The sequence below is a fragment of the Bactrocera tryoni genome, chromosome 2, assembly GCF_016617805.1.
Source record: "Bactrocera tryoni isolate S06 chromosome 2, CSIRO_BtryS06_freeze2, whole genome shotgun sequence".
In the NCBI taxonomy this organism is placed as follows: Eukaryota; Metazoa; Arthropoda; class Insecta; order Diptera; family Tephritidae; genus Bactrocera; species Bactrocera tryoni.
The window spans coordinates 34,886,179-34,903,570 of NC_052500.1; positions in this window are offsets into that span (position 1 = coordinate 34,886,179).

The window sequence follows — 17,392 nt, forward strand, 5'->3', positions numbered from 1 at the left end:
GGAATGTTTTACAATATCCATAGCTTTGTATTGTGAGATGTCTGTTTCGGGTCGTTGTCCTGTTGAAATGTTCAACGACCAGAAAGTTCAAATTTTAAAATAATAAATTTTAGCACTTAAATATATTTTAATATTTCAATGTATGGTATTTCCGGTGATCCATTTTATCTGTTTGCACACATACAGTGTGGGCATTAATTTTTGCAAGTTGCAATGTTCGGTTGCATCGATTTTAGTTCTTCCTTACTTATTCTACTATTGAAATATTATTTTTGGATAAATTTAATATTAAACTAATTATAGTAGAGCGACCACACCTTTAGAGCAACGAAAATTTATTATGGAATGATAACTACGACGTAAACACAGCCTATGTTAAGTGTATAATTCATCAATTCCTGGGCATGAAATGAGCGCAATTTTCATTAAATACTTACTCACAGTTGGAGCGCGACCATAGCACTAAATCATTATTTCTGATTATCCTTTAAACATGGTCACCAATAAAATTATCCATTTATGCGGATAAATTTATGTACACGCACAATCAAACTCATTTGCTTTTGTACTACATAGGCATATGTATATGGATGGTACATTATCTATAAAAAGTATGTATGTAATCGTTGCATAGGACATAACTGTGAAATTATTTATACAAATGTTTCGCATGGAGTCATTCATTAAAAAAAGAGAAAACAAACGAAGTACAACTGCATTAAAATTTAAAAAATATTTCCTGATAACATTTTGTATTTATGAGGTAATTAAGTAATGATTAAAAGCGTATTATCAAGGTAATAATTTTTTCGTATTGTGGTATTGTTATTCTTTATTTTGTATTTTTTCACAAGCAATATCGGCAATATTTTGTAATACATATGTATTTAAATTCAATTTATGAGTATTATGAGTATATATAGGTATAGTATATATTATACTGCAGGACCCGTCCACGTTGTACTGTGGCTGTTACATACATAGGTAGTACTACTAATATCATCTATATGATTTCTATTAATTAGATTATGACTATTAGTTAAGGAGATAAGCATTTTTGGTGAACCAACTTGTGTTAGATAGATAGATAGATATTGTTAGTGAGGTATTGCACCGCGACCTAGAGTCTATTGTGCCCTCTCCTATATCACATATATTCACCAAGTTCTAGGAGCCTGAATAGTTCCAGGAGATTGCGGGGCGCTACTGAGGTGACGTGATCCCTGCCAATTTATATGGAACCCAGGTCCTTAAGCCTTCTTCTGCAAATTGCTGTAAAACCCAGAATTAGGTGTGCTGGTGTTTTCTGTTCCAAGTCGCAGAACCGGCAGTTAGCGCAGGAGACTATGCTCATGTTGGACAAGCGCTTCCTGAGCCTGCAATGCACTGTGTAGAGCGCGACGAGGAGGAGGAATTTGTCACGGGGGAGGTTAATTAGTTCTTTGAACCCCTTCTGCCGTATGAACTTGACTGATTCATAGTCTATTGTAGTGTTGAGATTCCACCCTGACCTTTCAACGCTGCTCACTACTACCTTCCACGGCGAGGTACTTAAGCCCTCGTTTTGGTTCTTTACTAAACCAAGCGCGAAGTCGTATGTCTTATCCGTACTCCGGGGAAAGAATGACGTAATGTTGTGCAGTGGTGGTATGTCTTCACTTCTGCGTTGGCACCTGCACGTTGTGCATTGTTAAAATAAGGGTTGCTGCCCCTGCTCTTACTCAGAGACCGCTTCTCTGCTGCCTCTGGTGTCATGCCGTCCTGTAAGTATCTCAAGTACCACTTGAGAGTGGCACCACTCATGCCCGCTCTACATGGGCCGTCACGACCTCCTGGGCGTCCTGCTTCTGGAGTGCGTGAAATGTTTCCTCGCTGTCTCCTCTTCCGTTCGCCCCTCGATTCAACTCTTTTGAATCCACCATCCTAGGTGCAGTCGATCCTGCTCGAAGGGATTGTGGGGGCGGGGTTCGCACGACTTGCAATAGAAGTGTTGGACGCTCTGCGGTGTGCGCCGCTACAAGAGGGCACTTCATCGTCATCTCGCACATGCTCCTCGAAGAGTGCACGTTCTTCCGGCGAAAGAGCGTCCAGGAAGCTTAAATTGCGTTTAGCCCCTGGGCCGCTCTTACCTGCGTTACTCGTGCTACAGCTATTTGCTGTTTTTGTTTTGGTTGTCGTTGTTGTCGACGTGGTTGTTGCTGTTGTTGCTTGTATTTTGTTTTTATTCATCTGTCTCGTACGACCATTCGGCCCATATAGGTGGGCCTACTGGTCTATTCTTTTATTGGGGAAACACAAAGTTCCGCCACGCCAGAGCCCCTTGACGCGGTAAGGCCACCGTTACTTCCCAAGGCGGCCCGTTGTTGCGAAGGCTCCGTTCGAATACAGCTGAATTAACCTCCTAGATGCAAATCATCCAATGGGCACGGGAGTCGAATAACACCCTGGATTAGGAGGTGGTAGCTCTTGGTCGCCACACACATGCAGCTTCCGCCAACCCCCAGGAGAGATGACATGCAGCAGCACCCATGAAGGTTGGCAGATGCCGTAATGTATTGCAGTTTAAGTCCCTGCACTACGACAAGGTGCGTGCCATTCACAGATGTCAAGCAACTTGTGTTAGTTTACAAAAAAATTATTAAAAAGGCATTTCATGCGCTAATAAATCATTGTTTTTTGGAGAAAAAATACTGTTGAATTTTGGCTGTGGACCAGTGAAATCAACTGAGTCCAATCGATAGTCAACCTAGTGGACTGCATATTCTCAAGCGTGGAAAGACAAAAAATCAGCTGGCAAGGTTATGGCATCAGTCTTTTAGGATGCCAGTTTTAATTCATTGCACTTTGTATTTGGTTGTAGTTCTATTCTACTATTCCCAATAGTTAGCAATTTTATTATTTTTTTGGAAGGATTAGTTTGAAATTGTACGTATGTATATACTTAATCATTTCCGTTTAAGTATTGGACTGCTCTGTGCAATACTTCTAAAATACTGCTGTGTATCTCAAATTATAATAGAACTTTATTTCAACACTTCAGTTATTTCTATATAAATATATCTGACGGGTTCATCCTAAAAAAACTGCCTGGTTCAGGAGCAAAATCAGTATAATTCGAATACCAAGCATGTATGGATATGCAAATTTTTACTTATTACTTTCTATTTTTGAATTACGGAAATTTTTAAATCATTCTTACATGAATTTTGAACAAATGCTTATGATTTAAAATATAATTTTTGTGCTTATAAAAAGTAGCCAATGTCCTTACCCTGGTTCTAAGCTACCTCCCCACCAAATCGGTTCAGCCGTTCTTGAGTTATAAATGGTGTAACTAACACGACTTTCTTTTATATATAAAGATATACTATAATTGGATATATATACTACTGTGCCCAAAAACATAAGGTGACATGTGAATTTAAACTGCGTGCGTCGAAGGATTTGGAGAATTATTTTTTTGTATGTTGGTAGTACTGTTAGTCACATTTATGTCAAATTTAATAACAAAATATTCATTAGCGTTTGAGATACGTGTCGTTTTGTGAGCTGCCAAAAGTGAGTTTTTTGGTTTTTGCGATGTCGAAATTTGTTGAGCAAAGAATTTGCATTAAATTTTGTTTACGGAATCAATTTTCTCCTGCGGATACGTTGAAGATGGCGCAGAAAGCCTTTGGGGATGAGGCTATGTCTAAAAAAATTGTTTATAAATGGTATAGTGAGTTCCATGCCGGCCGTGAACGTGTCGAAGACGAAGAGCGTCCAACCGACGAAGCTCACGTTCAACAAATCAAAGATTTGGTGTTAAAAAACCGTCGATTAACAATTAGAGACCTTACTGATAAAGTTGGCATATCGAAAGGCTCAGCCAATACCATTTTGAAGGATGTTTTGGGCCACAAGCTCGTCAAATCTCGACTGGTACCGAAAACATTGAATTTTTCGGAAAAAAAGGCGTTGAAGTGTGTGAGACGATGCTTTCCGACTCCCAGGGTGTCATGAAATTCATTAGAACTGGCGATGAGACTTGGATCTATGCTTACGACCTCGAAACAACCGATCAATCGAGCGAATATTGTGCCAAAAGAGAGACGAGACCAAAAAAATCGCGCCAAAGTCGCTCAAAAATCAAGGTCTTGTTGACTGTTTTCTTCGAATATCGTGGTGTTGTGCATTATGAATTCCTTCCAACCGGTATATAAAGAACCTCACTCTTTATTGTTTTTATTATTGTTATTTTTGTTTTTGAAATGAAAATTTAAAATATTCTTACACGAATTTTGAAGAAATACTTTTGATTTAAAATATATTTTTATATTTATGAATTGTATTGAATTATAACATAAAAAGATAAAAAACAAGAAAAAAAGTTAACTTCGGTTGCACTTCTGTTAGTAACTATGTGTTCAGTTTGTATGGAAGCTATATGCTATATATAACCGAAGAGAAATTTTTTTTTTTTGAAGATTATGTTGTTGCTTTAGAAAATAATCTATACCAAATTTCGTGAATATATCTTGTGAAATGTGAAATTTTTCCATAATAGGACTTGATACCGATCATTCAGTTTTTATGGCGGCTACATGCTATAGTTAACCGATCTGAACAATTTCTTCGGAGATTACATTGTTACTTCACTTACAAGAACAACTTAATATTGTCGAAAAATGGCTAAAGAATTGGAAGATGGAAGTAAATACACAGAAATCCGTTCAAATAACGTTTACGTTAAGGACTGAGAAATGTCCCCCCGTAACATTACATGGCTCCATAATACCTGAAAGTGAAACTGTGGAATACCTTGGTCTTTATTTGGACAGACGTCTCACTTGGAAGATACACATAAAAGAAAAAACGAAGCAGCTCAAATTTAAAACTAAAACAAGAAAAAACGTTAACTTCGGCTGTACCGAAGCTAATATACCCTTCACAGGTGCATTTCTTTTAGTAACTATGTGTTCAGTTTGTATGGAAACTATATGCTCTAGCAATCCGATCTGAACAATTTTTTCGGAGATTACATTGTTGCCTTAGAAAATAATCTATACCAAATTTGGTGAAGATACATTGTCAAATGTGAAAGTTTTCCATACAAGAACTTGATTCCGAACGTTCAGTTTGTATGGTAGCTATATGTTAAGCCAGTGTGGACGTACGCAATGCAGTTATGGCATACGGCGAGTATATCCAACATTGAAATCCTTCAAAGATATCAATGGAAAACTTTAAGAAGCATTGTAAGTGCTCCTTGGTATGTAAGCAACTTCGAAATCAACAAAAAATTAAATATATCTTTTGTTGAAGACGAAATCAGCAAATCTTGTCGAAAGTATTTAGATAGATTGTCTAATCATGAAAACTTACTGGCAATAAATTTACTAGACAACAATATGGATGTTAGACGCTTAAAACGAACTCACATTTTGTTTCTTCCAAATAGATTTTAAGTAGTTTTAAGAAGTTTAAGCAAATAAAATTATTTAAGAATATATTGATGAGCAATCAATCCTGTCACTATTAATATATTTAAAAAATTTGTTGATTGTCAATTGATAGATTGCAAATAAATATATATTAAAACAAAAAAATGCTTGCATGGGAAACTTCCTCATTTAACGATATATCTTCACGAATTTTGGTATGAGTTATTGTTTATAGAAGTAATCTAACATCGAAAGAAATTGTTCAGATCGGCCCACTATAGCAAATATGTAGCTTCCATACAAACTGGACACATAGTTACTCAAAGAAATGCACCTGTGAAGGGTATATTAGCTTCGATGCAGCCGAAGTTAACGTATTTTCTTGTTTTCAATCTCACGAAACCTAGTCTTCGAAAGAACTCCAAAATCCAAAATAAAGGGTTGTAGAACCATATTCAACCATGACCTAACAGTAAAAAAGCTCTCAGAAGGGCTCCACCGTATGAGGTGCTCCAGTTCGCCGAGCTCGAGCGTTATCCCATTCCGTTACCGTGTCACAAATAAGGTGCTTGACGTTCGATTAAACTCTAAAACCGCTGTTGCAACTGCTTCCAGCAAGACGTTATTGAAAGAACACTTAATATCTTAGAAAGTCCCAACAGGCAGTTCCTTAAACTTAACAGCTCCCTCAACCTATTACGCGATAGTATGTATGCAGTGCAGTATCCATTGACTCACCTTTACAATAAACGAAATGCGGCCCTTATCAGCCTCTCAAAAGTAAGAAACGGGAGATGCTGACGTGCATAAAGTCCTTGGCTTAACAGTCTTCGGGATGAACGTATGTAACACCAATCAAGGAACATCTTAAGTGTATCTTCACTGCTCAAGGCGCACTTTTCATTTACAACCTTAAAATAACCAATGATGATTAGGTTCTTTTTGAATATATGTCTGAACCTAGAGTACTCATGCCAGCCCTCTACTTTTCTTAACTTACTTAATGAGGTTAACAGCTTAAGATGTACGAAATTCAAATGTTAAAATTTAAAGAATATTTTTTTTTCAAGTGTCTTCTTAAAAAATACATATTTTCATTAATGCTGTATTAGCTATAATCAACTTGGTCAAAATTCTCCCTGGTTTGAACCTAACATAATTTTAATTTGAGACTCCACTGAATTGATTCGAAATATTATTTCTATAATAAAATTTGTCGGGGCATTCATACACATATGTACGTGATATGTTTCGCTGTATTCCATGCAAATCGCCATTTTGTATTGTTGTTTTATTCCTTTCATCAAACTCGTCGGGGAATATATGTATGTATGTATTTGTATTTAAAAGAATTAATTTTCAGACTGAAAAATAATTTCTAAATTCGTTTTTAATGGTTATGAAAATTATTTGTAGACATCGACATGTCGGCCACACGCTAATTCTTGCTCGTCCACATTTTGCCTTTTCGTGTATATGTATCCTTTATGGCCATGAGCCATTGTGTTCGTAACGTGTCAATTTTTTAATGAATATTTAATAGACCTGTTTAATTTCATTAAATTTTTATATATATTAATTACGTATTTCTTTTTTACTTTTATTTTTTTACTTTTACTGCAACAAAAAATAACAGCGGCGTTAAAAATATTTAATAACGCATCGCTGTCATTCTCAATAACCTTTTGTGAAATGCGCTGTTTTGTTTAATGGTTCGAAATACACATCACATTTAAAAATAAACTTTTAATTGGAACTCTACATGAAAATATAATAAACATACATATGTATGTATAATATATACAGATGTTTGTATGTATACATACTATATATTTGTATGAACTCTGGTTTTGGCCATTGCAGACTTGTGGCAGTCTTTCTGTTCATCAAATAGAAAATTGCAAGGAATCAGCCAGGCTGAGTAAGATACTATCCAAAGAACATAGCAATGTTACATATTTAAAGACAGAAAGTGGTGCTTGGACCTCTTCTGCTGTAGAATCACTTGAGATGAAAACGCACTTCCCAGATAATCAGCAATCTTCGGCGATAGATGCTCAATCAGAGCAAGCTGCAAGTATATTAGATCAATCCGGTCTCATTGTCAAAAAATACCATTTGAAGAGGCGGACAATGCTGCAGTAGCTAAAGTAACCTATGGTTCTAAGGCCTGCATCTAGTTATAACATATCCAAAGATGGTGGTGTTCAATGGCATAGGCTAACATCCTAGAGAGGCTAACGGATAGTAGTAAATGTACTATTATAGAATAGTCATTACATCTCAAGCGATATACAATGTCTGTTTTCTAAACATAGAAGGAGCCTTTAACAACATGAAGATAACCACCATTGTTGAGTTTCAGAAACAGGGCGCCATAGCATCACAGGATTCAGTGACACGAACAAGCAGAGGGACTCCTCCTAAGTAAGCTTATATAGCGTATTACGCGTGTAAAATGATACTTAGCAGATGCTGGGCTCTAAAACCAAGTATAACCCCGTCATTAGACCAATGCTTACTAAAGAATATTCCATCAGGAAGTTAAATGGAATTCAGAGAGCAGCGTGTGCAGGTGTACCGGCTTCCATGTTATGTCCGAATGAGGCGCTAAATATGTTTATACATAATTTGGGTTTCCGGTCATAGGCACATTTTCGGCAACGATGAGTTGGCTAAGTCAGGAGCCTCTCTAGGCAGAGACAATACCGTGTCCGCAAGGGGGAATGCATTACGCAATTTTAACAAAGAGCGCAGAGTAAATATAGATCTAAATCCAAATGCAGGTTAATGAAACAGATACGACCGAACTATACCAAAACAAAAACCAAAGACTTATTATATAGGTACAGAAAAAGTGTATACAGACATAACGGGACACGTGTCATTTGGATACACGCGTTAAAAACACAATAGCATGTGCAGTAGCTGCAAACTCGAATGAAGCAAGGAAACGATTCTTCACTTCCTCAGTGAGTTCCTATCTTTATCACAAATCAGAAATTGAAGTTTGGGACAGATACCAAATCTAGAATTTCTATTTGCAAAAAGCAGAAAAAGTAGTTTCATTGAGGGCACCAAATGGTTTGAATACCCCAATGGAACGTGATATCGAGATAAGGACTTACGATGCTGTATCAAAATGACAATACGTTTTCGAAAGCATTTGAACGGATTTGATGGATTTGACAATCATTATACTTAGGATTTTCCGATCAATGAATACAATGAATGAGTACTTAATTTCAAAATTCTTGATGCAATGCGTTGTGATCATTTAAGAATTTGGGAAAGAACATTTGATTAATTGAGATAGTCAAACAGTTTTTTCAAGACCGGCTTCAGTGACTTTCCACTAGAGCTGTTGAAAACTCTGCTTTTTAACATTGATACTACGAATACAAAGGTGTTAAAAGGTAAAAAATAAATTAGATAGACCATACGAGCGAATAAGCTTAAGTTTACCAAAAGTTCTTGCGCAAGTTTTGAATGTATGTATATGTTGCATGACAAAGTCGGTAATTAGTCGTATTAGATTTTGGCTTCAGTCACAACCGAAAAGCGACGAACACTCTTTTCTTTACCTTTAAGGAAAGCGATTAACTTTTGCAAACGTCCTTTTCTCTTCAAAAAGTTCATTTGTCGAACCCGCCGATATCGGACGACAATAAGATATAGCTGATATACACACGGAAGAACGAAAATCAAGTAGAACTGGTCAAGTTACATATCTTTTTACCTCATTTATACTATACAAACTACACCAATGAGGGGTGTTATAGCATCGGTGCAGCCGATTTTCGATAGTAGATATTATTATTACTTTGGCTATTAGAAATACCGAGTGATAGTCGTCGGTCAGCGAAATTATCAAGAAACATGGAAAACTTGTAGATTGGAACTTTATTAGGAAAATTTATTTAAAAGTATCAATATTTGAATATTATGCTAGTATTACTTTACTATATCAAAGGAAATTTTCACATTCAAATTGGATGTAAGTATTAATACAACGTCATAATTTAAATATTCTCTACTGGAAAGCACACCATATTCAAAAATTGTGGCGAGCTGCATGGTCGTATGAATTTCAAGCAGTCGAAATGCCCCGGCCAAGTAAATAATATCTCTTCAAAAGTAACTAAGCAAATTGCCGACATTTGTCAAAGCAGCAAAAGGAAAATCAGACAAAGGATATCAATTTAAAAGATAGTAACAGCCAACAAAAAAACCCCCCTCAATTCGCTAGTACTCAGTGGTATCGAAAATTCGTAGTTTTCATTCCACTGTCAAACTTTTCTAAACTCTCATATTTAACAAAGAGTGCAGTGCAGCTGCAGTTGCTGAATACGAGGTAGTACTTATATATGTATACAATGTATGACATACATACATTACAAATGTTACTTACCCGGGTTTTGTTTGTCTATTATTAAAACCGGAATCGTTTTCTCGCAAAATTAAATAGAAAATATTGCGATGGAAAACGTTTAATAGAAATTTTTATCATATAGTACATCAACCTACATTTCATTGAATTTTAAAAGTTTGCGTCAAAGAAAAACTTTTCTCATGATGGTTTGCGTGTATGTTTTCATATCAGGGTGTTTGCGAGAAACAGTTGCTGTCGGCTATTGTCGATTAAAGTCGTAAGTGTAATTAAATAAAACACTTTGTATCCCTTCAAGAAGGGGGTGTGCCCAGTACTGTAATTACGCTTAAGAGGTGTTGCCAGTCCAAACATAGTACACCTACATATGTACATTATATCTTTTTGGCTTTTACTTAAACTTAGCGTACTAAGAATATTTTTCAATTTGTTGGATAGAGGAAAGAAATGCTTACATTGTATAACTGGTAATAGCAAAAAATAGATAAAAACGGTTCGAGTAGTATTGATTTATTATCGTCCAATAAGTAAGATATCTTACCAAAACTAATTGAAGGTATAATATTGGATATACTATAAATTTCGCACTGTAACAGGGAAATGTCAAAGTAATTGGTTGAACAGGTAAGGTTATATGTAATTTCAACTAAATGTGGTCGACGCCTTTTGACACCTGCTCCTATGAAGCCCTCTTATGTATTTAGTTATTGATTTGTCACGATTTTACTTATTATCACGCTAACGCAAGAGAGAGAAATGATTCTAATTTGCAAATTTGAGTGTTATATTTTAATGGTTTGAGAGATATATTTATTAAACCTATCAGCGGGCGAGGCCACCAAATTACAGTTTTTCAATTTTATTTTCGCCTTAAGGCAATTTAAAGCTTTTCTATTAAAGACGCTTTGTAGGGTGGCAGTGCTCTGATTACCAATTCGTCCTCCCGATTTGACCAAGAAACAGTTTGCACAGCGAGACGTACGGTGTCCACATTTCAACTCGTCTCATTATCCCGATAACTTATAATATATACATATACATACATATATAAACATACCATGTCTATCTCAATTTTGTTTAGGTGATGTAATCAACTTTTTGGAGAACAAAACTTAGAGTTTAAAATAAAACCTGTAAGAGGCATTTTTGATTAGCTTTATCTAGTTTCCAGATTACCGGAAATTATCAATATTAGATAATATTTTATATCGCCAGACTGGCCTAACCCCTTAAAATGTTATGGAAACAGAGGCAGCAGAAAATCCATACCCAACAAAAACTGTTGCTGTCCGATCGAACTGTAGTTTGAGTATAACTTCTGCCGCTTCACAACTCCGTCTATGCAATTACAGTACGAATAATATTGGCGGCGTTGCGCAAATTGGCATTTCTCAATGTCACGCGGCTGTGAATGGACTTGAACAGCTGGGAAGGATGGCAACAAAACGGATTCATAAGTACTAGCTAACTAGTACAGCGCATACGGCATACAGAACAAATAAAACGAGAGGAATGCAAACGAAATGCGGGTAATTACAAAACAAATTAAAAATTACACTCATTTATTCAACTTTGCACATTTGCTGCAAATTGTTTCACTCGTTCAGTGCTTGTTGGCTACTTTGGCTGGTTCTTGTTTGCAGCATCAGCGAAAGTTTGCGCTAAAATTGCTAAATATGTATGTATGTATATGTATGTGTACAATTACGCTTTCGTTCAAACATTTATATGTATGTATATGCACGTATTAATTTGCAGCTATATTTGTATGTATGTGAGATGACATGTTTGCATTTTTCACTGAAACTTGTATTGCCTTAAAGCCTTGGCATCAACACCATAAGTAATTAAAACATGCGTTGAGCATTAATTGGAAGCTCCCCAAAGGCGGGTATAAAATCAATTTTTCAAGCATATTAAGTTTGTTAATTTGTTTGTAGTTGCTTTGCAACGAATACAAAGGCGCTATAATTCGTCAGTGTTTAAAAACATTACTTGAGTAGATTGTCTGAATCAATTTAATTAATTTGATAAATTATTTAAATTTTATATAAGCAGAATGAGTGGGCAATGCAGAGGTTGAAAGAATTGTCGTAACCTTATGATATATAAAAAAACTGGTGTTTTGATTTCCTAACAAATGAGGTTTATTCATTAGAGCTAAATTTAATTGAAGGATACTTTTACAAATACGAAAATCTACACAACCTTATTACAGATTATAAAACTGTGCTGTAGGGAAATAAGTGAAAGATAAAATTTCGGTTTAAAATACATCTGGTATTTTGGGTAGTCGAAAAAATCTTTTTGTATTTCTAATCAAATTTCAAATTATTTTTATATTTTTTATATTTATAACGAACTTTAATGAACTAAATATGTACCATTTTGGTCGACCACTTTTTGCCATTTTTTCGCTAAAGGCATTATGCTCTCAGTGTAAAACTTTTCTGGTTTCTCGGCGAAAAACTACGAATTTTCAAAGGCTTCTCTTAAGGCCAACTTTACTCCATTAAGGGAATCCTGTATTGACCGACACAAATGGTAGCGTGATGGTGCCAGGTCAGAACTATATGTTGGATGCATCAAAACTTCCCAGTTTTTGCCAGTCATCAAAGGTGTGTGTTGTCCTGTTGGAAGACGAAGCCTTTTCTGTTGATCAGTTCTGGCCATTTTTTCGATTGCTTGCTTCACTCTTATCAGTTGTTGACAGTAAAATATAGAATCAATCACTCGACCAGGCTGGAGCAGCTCATATTGGATGGTGTCTTTCCAATCCCACCAATTACACAGCATGGCTTTGCGACCATTTGTTGAGCTTCACCACGCTTGGTCCCTGATATTTTTCCCACATTAATGTCGTATTTGATCCACTTTTCGTCCTGTTACCATTCGCTTCAGAAATGGTTCGATTTCATTTCGTTTCAGCAAAGAATCGCAGATAGTATTATAATTCGGTACATTAAATTTTTCACAGACAATTCATGGTTTCGTTTTTTGAAACCAGCATTTTTTAAATGATTCGAAACCGTTTGATGATAAATGTTTAGTTCTTTAGCGATGTTATGGTTACTTATGTGACGGTACTGGTTAGTCTTTTCCATAATTTCATCGAGCGAGATGCATCTTTCATATCGAAATTTCCCGAATGGAAGAGAGCGAACCATTGTTGTGCTACACGAACTGATATAGCATCGTCTCCGTATGTCCCCCATTTTCGCCGCTGATTCCGCCACTGATCCACACTAAACCAAAGTAAATTTGTGATAATCCTAGCAATATTGATGTTTCTGCAACTGCAGCCATATTTGCTATGTCAAGGGATAAGGAAGAGACATCTATTGTTACTATCTTTGCACTCTTAATTGTGAAAGTATTCGGCGCGATTTCGAAATTAAATTAAAAGTTATCTCTTACTCTCCGCTTTGCGTCCACGCCAAATGAATAAAAACCATGTGCTTATGCGAAAAATGGCGTATCTTTTCGACTGTTTCGAACTTTATGTTGTTCTACTACTAAGGGTGACAGTGGAGGAGACGCTTACAACGGAACCGAGCGCATTTTCTCATTTACTCTGCAAAAACTAATATTTAACTAGTCATGGACTGAAAGGCGACGATGAGGGGTTTCATTTTCCACATTTATGGTTTAAAGTTAAAAATATAGCAATTGACAGGCCTTCTAAAAAATTCAAAGCTTTCCTTGGAAACTGTTAGAGTTGCCTAAGCTAACTTTAGTGAAAATAATATTTTTCACTACGCCCATATTTCATATAGTTCAAAAATATGTACTTTTTATGTACGATATATACTACTATGATAAAAAATAGAAGGACTTTTTTCATAATTTTCAAATTCTTAGTTTATTCTTCAAAACCTAAGTCGTACCCTTAAAAGTAAACCTCTTACACATCGCAAAAGTTGCTAAAGAGAGTATTATAGTTTTGTTCACATAACGATTGCTTGTAACTCCTAAAACTAAAAGAGTCAGATATAGGGTTATATATACCAAAGTGATCAGGGTGACGAGTAGAGTTGAAATCCGGATGTCTATCTGTCCGTCTGTCCGTCCGTCCGTGCAAACTATAACTTGAGTAAAAATTGAGATATCATGATGAAACTTGGTACACGTATTTTCTGGCTCCATAGGAAGGTTAAGTTCGAAGATGGGCAAAATCGACCCACTGTCACGCCCACAAAATGGCGAAAACCGAAAACTTATAAAGTGTCATAACTAAGCCATAAATAAAGATATTAAAGTGAAATTTGGCACAAAGGATTGCATTAAGGAGGGGCATATTTGGACGTAATTTCTTTGAAAAAGTGGGCGTGGCCCCGCCCCTACTAAGTTTTTTGTACATATCCTGGAAACTACTATAGCTATGTCAACCAAACTCTATAGAGTCGTTTCCTTCAGGCATCTCCATATAGAGTTCAAAAATGGAAGAAATCGGATAATAACCACGCCCACCTCCCATACAAAGGTTATGTTGAAAATCACTAAAAGTGCGTTAACCGACTAACAAAAAACCGTCAGAAACATTAAATTTTACGGAAGAAATGGCAGAAGGAAGCTGCACCCAGGCTTTTTTTAAAAATTGAAAATGGGTGTGGCATCTTCGAACTTATGGACCAAAACCCATATCTCAGGAACTACTAGACCGATTTCAATGAAATTCGGTATATAATATTTGCTTAACATGGGTGAAATCGGTTTATAACCACGCCTTCTTCCAATATAACGCTATTTTGAATTCCATCTGATGCCTTCTCTGTATAATATATACATTAGGAACCAATGATGATAGCGGAATTAAACTTTACACAAATACGGTATTTGAAAAATATGTAAATGACTGATAATGAAATCTCGATTATCACTTTATCATGCGAGAGTATAAAATGTTCGGTGACACCCGAACTTAGCCCTTCCTTACTTGTTTCCAATCTTTTCAAAGATTTGTTAAAGTAATTCTCCGCCTTCTTCAATTAACTCAAAACGGTTTCCCCGGAGAAGTCACACAGATCAGACGAGTACGGTGGTTGACGCACGATTGGCGAAAAACCTACGAAGAATGAATATAGTATGTTACGGTGTCTCATCTTGGAGCAAAAACCAAGAGTTTTCGATCCTCTTTTGACAAATAGTTTCACGCAAACGACGCATAATACTACTTGTTGACAATTTGATCGGTATAAAGAAATTCGGAGTGCACCACACCTCGATATTTGAAGAAAACTGTCAACATAATTTTGATATTTTACATGCTTTGACGTGGTTTTTTCGGCTTCGGCCCACCTTTGCCACGATATTCGGCCAATTGATCGTCTGTTTCCAAGTCCTTAGCATAGATCCAACATTCATCGCCAGTAATAATAGGTTTAACAACATTCTGATATTCCGAAAGTTGTTAAACCTATTATTACTGGCGATTGTTTCACAGACTTTAAAAACCGCTGATCTGAACCGAAAAATCTCAAACACCTATTCCTTTACTAAATTGTCATGTTGATCTTCAGCTGATGTCCTGCACGTGGTTCGTCTTCAACGCGACAAACAATCATAACCGAAGGCCTTTTCTAACATTCTGAATGTTTCCACAACAGCAATTGGATTCCGGTCACAGCTCGAATATTTATTTTAGGCACAAGATACTCTGTTATGAGTAATACACACTCTCTTATTTTCATTGCAATAACTCACATATTGGCCCATGTATGCGGTACAAAGTCAACCGAAAGTCCGAAAATTTTTATATATTTAGTATATGGAAGCTAAGGGAAGTATTGTTTCGATTAAAGCAATAATTGCCATACAGACATACCCTCTTATAACGGTAATAGGATTATATCGTAATTTCAGTTATTATATCACACATTGACCGATATTTTCGATCAAAAGTCAACTATAGGTACCGGGGTCTAAATATTCGATGTCTAGGGGTTTCAATAGTTTTTATTGAATTTGAACAATTTTTGGTCATAAGGTGGCACACAGTAATGACATCATTCGTGCAAAGTTTAATTCTGTTTTATAAATCGCTTCTTCATTTGTGTACAGGAAACTGAATGAATCAATTGGAATTTAAATTGTGCTATAAGGGAACTGTAGGTAGAAGTTCTTCTTCTTATAAGATTTGTACTCAACAAATTTGGTTATTAAAGCTTAAGTGTTTTAGGAGATATGTATGTTAAATTTGTTATATGTAGATGCGCCCACGCATGTTTTCGCTTAATGGCGCTTTGTGGGCGTGGCTGTGGCTCGATTTCGCTCATCCATGAACTCGAATTTTTTTTGTGCTAAAGTGAGGTGTTTACGGACGGACGGACAGACAGACAGTCAACCTGATTTCAACTTTTCTCGTCATCCTGATCATTTATATATATATGTATAACCCTATATCTATCTCGCTTAGTTTCAGGTGATATGTATAACCGTTAAGTGAACAAAACTTTAATACTCTGTAGCAACTGGTTGCAAGAGTATAATAATAATTTTATTCACCGTAAAAATCGACGAACGCTCTTTATGCACTTTAAAAAGCAGGCATTTACTACACACTAATTATTTTTTTGATGCGACATTTGGCGCAGATGTCACTGACGGTCATACCAATATAGAAAAAAATATTTTGACGAATGGGTTTTCGCGTGAAACTTAAATTAAAAAGTCTTACTGGATATGTTACCCTGTGCAAAAGATAAAAATTATATGTCATGCTACTGATCGACATTTTCCACTTTATTTCCTTCTATTATCTTGCAGTAGATAACTCAAGTAATATGGAGGCAAAAAATATCACTCTGATGTTGTCACAAAAGGATTTGGTCCACAGTTACCTCTTGTTCTACTTATCCAGTGAAATAATTTCTCTTTGACTTCAACATAAGCGAACACTGGATCAATGACATTAACGCAAAATCGAGCATTGACCATGCACCAATGCACAATCTTCTGATTTTCTGAAATGAACATATTCACAGTTTATTTTGCGGTCAAAAGCCACAGATGGTTTGTACCTTAAATAGTAATTTGCTCGAGTGGAGACATACATTAAACAAATAACCAAACTTATCGTCAATTGCAATGCAAAATAACGTATAATCAAAAAAATCGATATTTGGTTTTTTATTGAGTACGATTCACAATATAGACTACACTATATTACATATTGCACAAATCTTTTATAAGCTTCCACTATTTAATATAACTAAGTTATAACTACAATTCAAATTTTGCTCAATATAAGTAGTTTCTTCACCCCCATGTAAAATTATGAAAAGTGATCTTAGGTTATTTTGCATTTTATGTTATGATATACTTATACATATAATATACATATGTACATATACTACATAACCGTGGTTATTATAGGTATTTGCAACGAATAATTCTCATTTCGCCATATAATAAATGTCAACGACTCTTCAAACAGTTCGCAATTGTCTGCCTATCGCCCTGAACTTTAATTAGAACTGAACAATCAACCGAACTTGCTCCAACAGGCACAAGGATAACTCATTTAAGCGACATACACATGTCTGTGTATAAGTTTACATGTGTGGCAATGCAAAGTTAA